The sequence below is a fragment of the Mandrillus leucophaeus genome, unplaced genomic scaffold, assembly GCF_000951045.1.
Source record: "Mandrillus leucophaeus isolate KB7577 unplaced genomic scaffold, Mleu.le_1.0 Scaffold1402, whole genome shotgun sequence".
NCBI lineage: Eukaryota > Metazoa > Chordata > Mammalia > Primates > Cercopithecidae > Mandrillus > Mandrillus leucophaeus.
Window position 1 is genome coordinate 134,524 of NW_012101369.1, and position 10,815 is coordinate 145,338.

Genomic DNA, 10,815 nt, shown 5'->3' on the forward strand with positions numbered 1-10,815 from the left:
AGGACATGTACATGTGTGTGCCTGTGTGTCCTGTGTGTGTGTGGGTGCCAGTAAGGACATGTACATGTGTGTGGGCCTGCGTCTGCCTGCATGGGGGTTTCTGTGGGTGAGCTCTGCGTTGTATCTTGAGTGTGTCTACGTGTCCTTGGCTGAGTGTGGGGGTCTGGGGGTCTGTATGCTCTCAGGTGGAAGCAGAACTTGTTGGCCACAGGCAACCCACCTTCTTTTTTTGTCTTTTGCTAAAAGAGGAACTCAACCTAGGCAAGCTGTGAAAGGCTGCCGGGAAAACGTCCGCACCCTGGCACGCGTCTCTCATGCTGTCCTGCAGAGGTGGTGAGCGCCGCGCTCTGCTCTGGGTTGGTCTTCGAGTCCTTCCCTTCTCCCCGCTTTTCTTCCCTGCTGGACGCACCCTGGCTTATTCAACCCCCGTGTGTGCAGCTCGGCGGCTTCTGGGCGTGCTTTGCAGGCAGTGCCACAGCTGACGCGAGCAGCCGCCAGTCTCAGGGCCGCTCCCCAGCGGAGACGTGTCAGGCCAGAGGGTCTGTGTGTTTTCTTCCCTTTCTTTCTCTTTTGAGACGGGGTCTTGTCTGTCGCCCAGGCTGGGGTGCAGTGGTGCTATCATGGCTCACTGCAGCCGTGACCTCCCTGGGCTCAGGTGATCCTCCCACCTCAGCCTCTCAAGTAGCTGGCACTACAGGCATGTGCCACCATGCCTGGCTAATTTTTGTATTTTTTTGTAGAGACAGGTTTCACCATGTTGCCCAGGCTGGTCTCGAACCCCTGAGCTTCAGCCTACCTCGGCCTCCCAAAGTGCTCAGGTTACAGATGTGAGCCACCGCACCTGGTCACTGTGCGTTTTCAGTCTGGGGAGATGTGGCTGCCCATCGAGACCGTGCCCTCTGCCTGTGGGGTCGCAAGACTGTCACCCCACACTCACAGTCTGCCTTCTTTCATGAGAGTTGCTCTGTCAAGTCTCTTGGTTAGGACAGGAGCCTGGGCAGTCGCCCTGAGTACCCTGATGTCGCCAGCCTGCGGGTACACGGTGGATGGGCCCCGAGCTGCCCTTCCATGGGCTGTGCCATGTGGATGTTGAGTCTGGGGTCAGGGAGCCCTGCTGAGATATCTCACACTCCTCTTCAGCCAGAGTTTGGGGATGGCGGCGGGGGATCTACGGGTGTGTCTCGAGGGAGCCTGGGGCTGGTGGTAGCCACAGTTCGTCACATTCGTGGAGCTTGAGGCCCACAAGGTCGGGGATGGTGGTCAGCAGCCATGAAGAGAGGCTGCATTGGGGATGAATTTTGGGATTCGGGGTGTTCGTGGGGTCGGGAGGGGTCAGTTCACAGCTCCTGGAAACCAGAGGCGTGACACAGAGAGGCCAGGCCTGGCAAGTGGTGGCCTCGTCCTCCTTGGCCCTAGTGGCCCAGGCATTGACCAGGGTATAGGCTGGGCCAGGCGGTCAATGGTCTTGGCTGGGGAGCGACCGACCATGGCCTCAGCACTGGGCACTGGGAGAATGTCCCAGGCCTGGTGTCACCGAGCTGCTGTCCTGGGGTGGTGCTGGCCACACTGGCCTGATTCTGGGCCTCCCTGGGGGCGTTGCTGGGGGCCTCTCCCTTCCCATGCATTTTGGAAGGGGCCCAGGCTAGTGCTGATACCTTCCTCTGCCCTCCAGGGCCGGCTGGCAGCGTGCCCAGTGCCCTCGTGTGGCCTGAGCTCTGGGCACCCCTCCTGCTCTTTGCCCTGCAGGACACCGACTGCCACCCGCACCTTCTTCAGAGCAGGGTGTTCCAGGAGGATCTTCCCTTAAGCCTCAGTAGTGGGGAGCCCAGTGTCAGAGGCATCCCTCAGAGTACAGAATCTTCCCATGCGAAGGTCCCACTGTGTGTCTGGCTTCCTCTGAAGCCAACCACGAGTCTGGGTCCTCTTTTCACTCCACCGGTGTCTGGTGACTCTGGGAATCTGAGCCCCTCCCAGACTCTACCTCTGCTCTCCTGAGCCTGTCCTGAAGGCTGGTCTGGCACCACAGCCCGCCGGTCACATTGGAGGTGGGGTGGGCATGATGGAAGGGATGGGGACCCTGAGGGCAGTGGGGATGGGGGAGACTGCCGGGTGCAGAGATCAGGACCCCAGGGAGGCTGGTTGGAGGTGTCAGGTCCTCCCGGCCACAAAAGCAGCAACCCCAGGTGCCTCTTCTTCCTCCCAGAGGCACCTCGCCTGTGCCCACTGCAACACCAGGCCTGAGCCAGGGGTGCTCCCCTGTCTGTACCCCCAGCCCTCAGGGCTCAGAAAGGCCCTTTGCTCTGTCTGTGGGCTGGGCATTGTTCCAGCCAACTGTGACCTTGTGAGAGCATCGTTCTGTGGAAATGAAATAAATTGGCCTTTTCAAACGAACCTGTGAGGCCCTTTGGGTGTAGAGAGGAGAGGCCAGGAAGGGAGGGAGCCGTGCTCAGCTCTGTCAGGCAGAACGATGGTGGGGGCCAGACAGGGCACATCATCTGTCTGGGGTGTGGGGTGATGGAGTGATGGGTGCCAGTCAGTGTGCATCTGAGCATTCTGTGGGGCTGTGTGTGGGGGTCTTGCAGGGACCCAAAGGAGAAGCAGACCTACATTTTTGTGCGGCCGAGCACAGTGACACTGTACCCCTCGGGCAGGGGCCAGGGAGAAGCGCCAGGACCCTGAGACAGCTGAGCAACATATAAGCACAGCTGTGCTGGCTTTATTCTTATTGCCACTTCATATAGGTGTGGCAGCTGCCCTCCGTCTGTCCCCCAGTGAGCGCTACAACTCACATCTTCAATGTGCATGCATATATGTAGCAGACATACAGACCCAGAGGTTCATACGGACTTGAGTATGCATGTTGACCATCTCCTCTCTAGCCAGGCAGGCCCTGGTAGGAGGGGTGGATTCTGCCCTGCTGGCCAGAGTCCAGGCCTGTCTGCCCTGCTCTCTCTCCTCCATCAGCTCTCCAAGATGAGCCTCAGCTGTGGCTGTGGCCCTGCAGCGTCAGTGCTCCCAAGAGGCCTAGGCCATTAGGACTAGTGAGAGGGCCAGGTGTGGTGGCTCACACCTGTAATTCCAGCACTTTGGGAGGCTGAGGCGGGTGGATCACCTGAGGTCAGGAGTTTAAGACCAGCCTGGCCAACATGGCGAAACCCTGTCTCTACTAAAAATACAAAAATTAGCCGGGTGTCATGGTGGGTGCCTGTAATCTGTAATCCCAGCTACTCCGGAGGCTGAGGCAGGAGAATCACTTGGACTCGGGAAGTGGAGGTTGCAGTGAGCCGAGATCATGCCACGGCACTGCAGCCTGGGGGACAGAGTGAGAGTCTGTCTCAAAAAAACCCAGAAGAACAAACATTAGCTGGGTATGGTGGTGCATGCCTATAGTTCAGCTGCTTGAAAGGCTGAGGTGGGAGAATCGCTTGAGCCCAGGAAGTCAAGGCTGCAGTGAGCCGAGATCGCGCCGCGGCACCCCAGCCTGGGTGACGGAGTGGGACCCTGTCACACGAAAAAAGAAGACCAGCGAGAGGCCCAGGCCTGGCCTTCTCTAAGTAGGTAACTGGGCAGCTTAGCTCTCTCAAAAGAGATAAGTGATTCAGGGCCGGTTTCTCTGAGTGGGAGGTGAGTTCTCCAGGGAAGCTGGGAGAAAACACACTTTATTTATAAAACTGGGAAGGGACCATTTCTCGTTTACATTCAGGGTTCCCCACCATGCCTCGGGGTACCCGCTGCCTCTCTCGTCCCCCTTCCAGTCAGCAATGAACTGTCCCCAGGGGAGGTCATGTCAGACAGGGCCATAGCCACCGGGCACCTTAGCTCAGGGCAGATGAGAGGGGCCAGGGCAGCCACACTGGGTCCTCAGCCACCTCCCGAATACCCAACCTTAGGCCCGGAGTTGTTCGTCCACTGCACAAATACGTGCCCGGGAGGACTGCAGTGAACAAAGGGCCAATTCCTGCTCTCGTGGGCTGGCCCTTTGGTGGGGGAGGCAGATGGTGGATGAAAGAGTGCAGTGCACTGTGGAACAGGAGGACGGGAGCTCTGGGGGGAGCAGGAGGCCACGGGGCCTTTCAGAGAAGGCACCTCCTGTGCTGAAACCCGGAGGGGGTGAGGGAGGTTGGGTGAGTGGGAGCAAGGCCCCTGGGGGAAAGAGGGCCCTTGGGGCCAGGTCCTAAAGCCAGAGATTCCGGAGGTGACAGTTAGGGGAGCAGAGGCCTGAGCAGGTTGGGGAAGAGGCCACTGTGGGGAAGCCGGAGGTCACGGTGGCGTGTAGGTCTGGCTGCCTGTGGGCAGCCCCCACCCTGACCAAGGCCTTCGGCAGCCTGGGTTTACAGGGCTGCTGGGGCTGGGGCACTGAGGCCTCCCTCTCATCTCTGGACCTCATCTGCTGAAGCTGTGCCTGCCCTACCCACGTGCCTCCTACCGCCCCAGGCGCGTGTAGGTGGCAGGCTCAGGGAGCCTGGTGCAAAGCTCCCATCGTGACTGAGGCACGCAGACAGGAAGGAGGGCGACTGTTCCCTAGGGCCCAGGCCTGTCTCCTCCTGGGGCTGGGAGGGCCCAGGCCTGTCTCCTCCTGGGGCTGGGAGGGCCCAGGCCTGTCTCCTCCTGGGGCTGGGAGGGCTGCTTAAATCAATTACCAAAGCGGCTGCAGCCTCCTGCTCACTCACAAAGGCCCCAGTCCAAGCGCAGGAGGGCGGGTCCCCAGGACAGTCTCCCCAGTGGTGACTGCTGCCTGTTCTCCTTGCCTTAGCCAGTCCCAGGCCCTAATAGCCAGGAATAGGCTCTGGAATGGGCCCGCCCTGAGCTCAGAAGCTTCCGGGTGCTCTCTGAGGCTCAATCCCAGAGGGCTTCACTGAGGAGGTGTCACTGTGCTGGCCTCAGGGGCGTGTCCCTGGGTGATCTCAGTGTGGCTGGAGATGTGGGAGAGGGCTGGAGGGGGTCTCACCCTGTCCTCAGGGCTGGGAGCAGCTGTGGCCACTCAGAGATCGTGGGCAGGGTGGGCAGGCAGGTGCAGGCGCCTCTGAGTCTCTGGGGGAGGGGGTTACTCAGGCATGTCGGTGCATGTGGACACACATCTGGGTGGGCGGGAGTGTGTGTATGTCCTGTGACACCCTTCGCTGGTGCCTGTAGCGGCAGAGCACCCTGGGCCCCCAAAGAGGGCCCAGGAATGTCCAAGACCTGACGTGGAATGATCGTATGTCGGGCTTTCTCGTCAGGCCATGAATTCTTGCTGAAGGATCCTCAGATGGGAAGGGCTGATGCAGGCCCAGATCTTGAGGTTTTTGACTGTCCTGTTGGCTCCTGGCCTGGAGACGACCCTGCAGGCCGGCAGTCTGTGTCCCTCCACGGGGGGACCATGCCACGTGGCTGGTTTCTGGGCCTGGGGAGTATGGGCTGCAGCTCTGGGATGCTCCACGGACTAGATTTGTTGACCTTGGACCAGACTGTCAATCGTGGGCAGATGAGGAGGGTGGGAAGGTTGGAGGAGAAAGGCTGGGTGAGGCAGATCCCCAACCCCTTCTGGAAAATTTCACCTTGGGGACTTCTGGACACGGGAGAACAGATCCAGGCTGGCAGCTGGTAGGGTCGGAATGATGGGCCCCGTTGGAGGCGAGGGAGCTTCTGGCCTTGCCCATTCTGTTCCCCTTCTAACCTGCCTAGCACCAACCCTGGCCTCAAAGGATGGATAGTGGCCTGAGCATGTGGCAGAAGCTTCAGCTCCCCCTGAGGACTGGCTGCTCCTAGTGCTGTGACCTCAGTACACACACACACACACACACACACACATATACACACCTGCTCACAGATTCCAGCACACAAAGACCTTGGTGCACACGTACACACAAGCACACAGATGCCAGCACAAACACACCTGCCCTCCCACACATGGTCACACACTTGCACTCCATTTTTGCATGAACTTCTCCAGATCAACTCTGGACCGTGCACTGCCATGTCCTGCCTGCCAGGTCATCTCCAGGCCAGGAGCCATTGCTTGTGGTGGGGCTCTCTTGGGCTGATTGCTGTGAGACGAACTGGGCTGGGGAAGGCTGGGTGGCGGTGTGGGACCAGACCCTGCTGGAGAGGGGTCAGGGGGTGGAATATTAGCATTAGGGGCAGTGGCCAGGGCAGTGGCCAGGGCCGGGACAGAGCCCCACGGCCACATGCTCGCTGCCCTGCATCCTCGTGGCGCTGGTGTTGGTGCACACGCACGTTACACTCCCTGTGTTCCTGGCATCCAGCGCCCACGTGTCATGTTCACACGCCCTGTCTCATTCGCTCGTGCAAAGCTCACATCATACCCCCACGTGTCATGTTCACACGCCCTGTCTCATTCGCTCGTGCAAAGCTCACATCATACCTGCACACGTCCGCACGCGTGACTCAACGCACTTTTGGGCCCCACTTCAGGCTTCAGTGCTGGCTGCACACATTCCTGCTCACACGTCCCATGGAGATGCCCTGAGTCTCTCATAAGGTTCAGAGCCCAGAGGGGCACCTCTCGCTTGGGGAAGCTGTTCCTGACCCTGTTCTCTGCTTGAGGAGCCTTGGGAGGGTCACTGGGTGAGCATCGAGGAGGAGCCGACAGCTGCAGGGCTGGAAGGGCCACTGCTCACGCCTTTCTGTGGCCAGTGAGCAGGAATCCTGCTGTGGTGAAATCTCAGGCAGGCTGTGGTATGGAGGATGCCGAGGGTCAATCTGTGCAGCTGTGAGGACCCTGAAGAAGAGCTTTGCCGGGCGAGGCAGCTGGGGCAGTGCTGGGAGGTGGCATCTGGCTGGTGCATGTTGTATCCTGTCTCTGAATTCCTGTTCTCTGCGCACAGCTAGACGTTTTGCTGCACCAGCAAGGAGAGGAGTGGAGGCACCCTCAGCTCTGGGGACCCCGCTATGGGCTGACTCCTCCCTGGACCACCTGCTGATGGGCTGCCCTGGTTCCCATCTCCACCCCTTTGCTCCCAGCACCTCTGCTGGTCCATGTAACTGATGTGCCTTGCATGCCAGGCCCTGGGCTCAGTGCTGGGGGCCCAGACTGGGCTGAGACCTGGCAGGGGTTGGGGTAGCACCTCTGTCCAGGGCTTATGGATGGCACCCTTTTGCTTACTGCCCTGGCAGCAGCCAGGAGGGGGGACCAGCCGAGGACTGCAGCTCTACCCAGTCCAGAACGTTTGGCCAGGCAGGAGGATGGGCTGTACTTCCAGAGTCTGGTGGGTTTTTTGTCAGAGGAACTGAGCTAGAAAGACATGTGAATGACGGTTCAGCTCTGAGAAGCAAATAAGCCTTTATAAGTCAGAAGGGGCCTCAGTTTCTCCATTTGTCCTGGCCCCGTTTGTCACATGCCCTGCAGGACACACACATCTGTCTTTCCTGCGTGGTCCTCCATGGAGTCCTGGGCCAGGTTCTGGGTCTACCCTGTCCCCATCCCAGTGTGCTCAGCCCAGGCCAGTAGGGAGGAGACTGCTTGGCACATCACAGCAGGTCTTCAATGGCCTCCCTCCTCCATCCCCAGGGATGTTCCAGGGATGGCAGGTGGAGGAGGCTTTTACCAGGAGAGGCAGAACTGGCAGGAGCAGGTTTTTAAAGTCTTGAGGTTGTCATAGCAACTGCATCCCTGCTGAGGTTCGGTGGCTGTGCAGACGTCCCTGTGCTGGAGTGGGCATGTTTGAAAGCCATGTGGAGCCTCCAGGCTGCTGCTGTGGCACCGGCGTGCCTTGGCGTTGGTGAGCTGTGGCATGGCTGTGCAGTGACGCAGGTGAGGTGAGGTGTGAGGTGGTGTATGTGGCCTTGCAGGGCTCAGTTTTCCTTGCCTGTGACCTCAGCCTATATCCAGCTCCAAAATGTGGTCTGCAGGGGGGAAGGGCAGGAGCTGGATCTGCCCCTCCCCTGTGCTGACCTAGATTCTGCCTGGCCTGCAGGTCCTGCAGCAGACGTGTCTGCAATGAGTCTAGCTGTGCAGGCTCCGTGGTCACCATAGCTTTTGGTACCCAAGGAGGTAGACAGAGGTTTGAATCTAGGACTGGGCAGCTCCCTCGCTTTCCACCCCCACAACTGTGGCCTCAGTCATCAGTGGACGAGGCCAAGTCAGTAGGGGAAGCCGGGCCGTGCCCTCGGCTGGGTCCTGTGGCCTTTGGGCTGCCACCCTGAGCCAGGGATGGAGGTGGGGGCATGGGGCTGCCGCCAGCACCTCGATGGCCCTGCAGCTGTGGTGCTCACAGTTCTAACACCATGCCTAACACCATGCTGTCATCTTTTTGCTTCTGGAATTTTGAGCCAATTTGGGCTCACCAGGGTGATGGCACCCCTCATCTGGCCGAGCCTTCTGAGAGCCTGAGGGAGTCGGGACCCCACCCTAAACTGGGCATGGTGTGGGCCACGTCACCATCCACCTTGTGTTTATGCGATGATTTAAGAGAACACGGCAGTCTCGGAAGAGCGGTGGCGGCGTTTAGCTTAATGGCTTTTGATGCAGAGGCCAAAAGCATGGTCTGGGCCAGACCTAGGCAGTCAGGGCTCTGGGCTGGGCAAGGGCACCGTCTAAAAGGCCGGGTGAGGATCAAGGGGAGCCAGGGCTCAGGCTGGAGGCCCCCTGAGGGCAGATGAGGGTCTGCAGGGGCTGTGGCATGAGGATCTTCATTGCTTCAGTCTTGGAGGAGACCAAAGTCCAGACAAGCCTAGGGACGGGACAGAGGAGGTGGACAGAGGTGTGGGAGGCCGGTCACGGCCCACTGCACAGGGGGTCTTGGGGACGCCAGCTCAGCCCCAGGCGTCAGCTTAATGGTTGCCTCCCGCCCGGGTCGGGGCCCACTTCTTGTGCCCAGGGCCCCCTCCAAACTCTTCATCATGGCCCCTCTCCACCTCCCCCGGGACTCCAGGCCAGCTGGGCAGCGCTGTGTCTGCACTGTGCGTCTTTTGAGCTTCGTCTCCAGCCCCGGGCCCTGGGGCTCCTCCTTCCTGGGCCTCTTCCTGAAGCCTGAGGAGCCTCCTCTACTGGGGGAGGGGTGTTCCTGCCCAGTCTGGGTGAGGGGAGTCGCAGCCCCGGCTCAGACCCCACTGCTCACATGTATGGCAAGTCATGGCCTTGCTCTCCAGAAGCCACAGCAGCCTGCTGAGGATACTGTGAGCACAGGACTCGGTGTCCATCTTGGCTGTACCCTCTCAGAAGCATCAGCCTGGTGACCTTGTGACCTCTTACATCCCCTCTGCAGGAAAGGTGACCAATAGTCTGGGTTGGCCTGGGACTGTCCAGGATTTAGCACTGAATGCCCCATATCCCAGGCAATTTCTTGGTCCTGGACAAACCTTTTATCAGTAGGGTCTACCCGGGGGACATATGAGAGAGTGGTCCCTTCAGGAGAAGCTGTGCGGGGCATGAGTGCACCCTGATGGGGGAGGGGCTGGGCCTGGGCAAAGCTGTGCGGGGCATGAGCCCACCCTGATGGGTGGGGGGGCTGGGCCTGGGCAAAGCTGTGCGGGGCATGAGCCCACCCTGATGGGTGGGGGCCAGGCCTGGGCAAAGCTGTGCGGGGCATGAGCCCACCCTGATGGGTGGGGGGGCAGGCCTGGGCAAAGCTGTGCGGGGCATGAGCCCACCCTGATGGGTGGGGGCCAGGCCTGGGCAAAGCTGTGCGGGGCATGAGCCCACCCTGATGGGTGGGGGGCAGGCCTGGGCAAAGCTGTGCGGGGCATGAGCCCACCCTGATGGGTGGGGGGGCAGGCCTGGGCTCAGCCAGAAGACAGCCCCAGTTCCTCCAGCATGGCTGGGCCCCATCCCCACCCCACTTCCTTCCATCTCCACCTTTGCCGACTCCGGGGATCTGAGCCTCCTCCTGGTCTATCGCTGGTTCTGAATACCTCCTGTGTGCCGGGTGCTGACAGCTAAAAACACATCTGTGTTTAATTTTGTCCCCACAATGACCCAGGGAGCAGTACAGCCGTCATCCCATTTAGCAGATGAGAACAGGAGGCTCTGATGGAGTTTCCCTGGAGCGTGCTTAATAACCACAGAGCAGCGGGGCACTCAGCTTCCGCATGGAGCTCCCCAGAGCCTGTGGCGTCCTCTCCAGGACTCCGGCAGTGTCGAATGTGGGGGCTCACACTCTCACCAGGGAGACCCATGCTTACCACCTGGGACGTGTTTTCTGCCCGCAGAGGCTCCGTCTGCATCTCTGGCTGCTCAGGGGAGGTGAGTGGGGCCTTGCTCACTCAGGACAAAGGAGACTGAGGTGGGGCTCTAGGCCCCTCTTCCCCGCCCACTTGAGTGCACCCCAAAGGCACATGGAGCCCCTGGGGTGCTGCCTGTGGTCAGGCCAGAGACTGCTCCACTGTCCAAACTGTGCTCATGGGGACACAGCCTGAGGACTGTTACAGTGGAACCTGGGTGAAGAGCCCTGTGGACCTGTGCTCCAGATTCAGGCCAGTCAGGGATGCCATCGTGGCCTAGACAGTCTCCTGAGGGGAGCAGACCAGGCGGAGGTCAGGACTACAGGTCTGGGACTGGCTTTTTCCTTGCTGTGTGGCCCAGGGTGAGTTACCCAACCTCTCTGAGCCTCCGCTTCCTCACTTGTCAAATGGGGATCATCATTTTCCTGTCTCAGGCTGGAGGCTTGCACGGGTTGGGCCAGGGTGCAGCACTGAGGGAGCCCTGTCTGAGGTCCCACCTGCCCGCGCTGCTCTGGACCTGGTCTGGGGTTTCAGCCTTGGGCCTGGGCAGCTCAGGTGGACGCTTGGAGGGGACACTGACCTCAAGTCGGCTGTGAGTAGGACGAGAGGCTGGTGCGCGGCGCGAGCTGCAAGTTACAGGCAGGGAGAACTTCC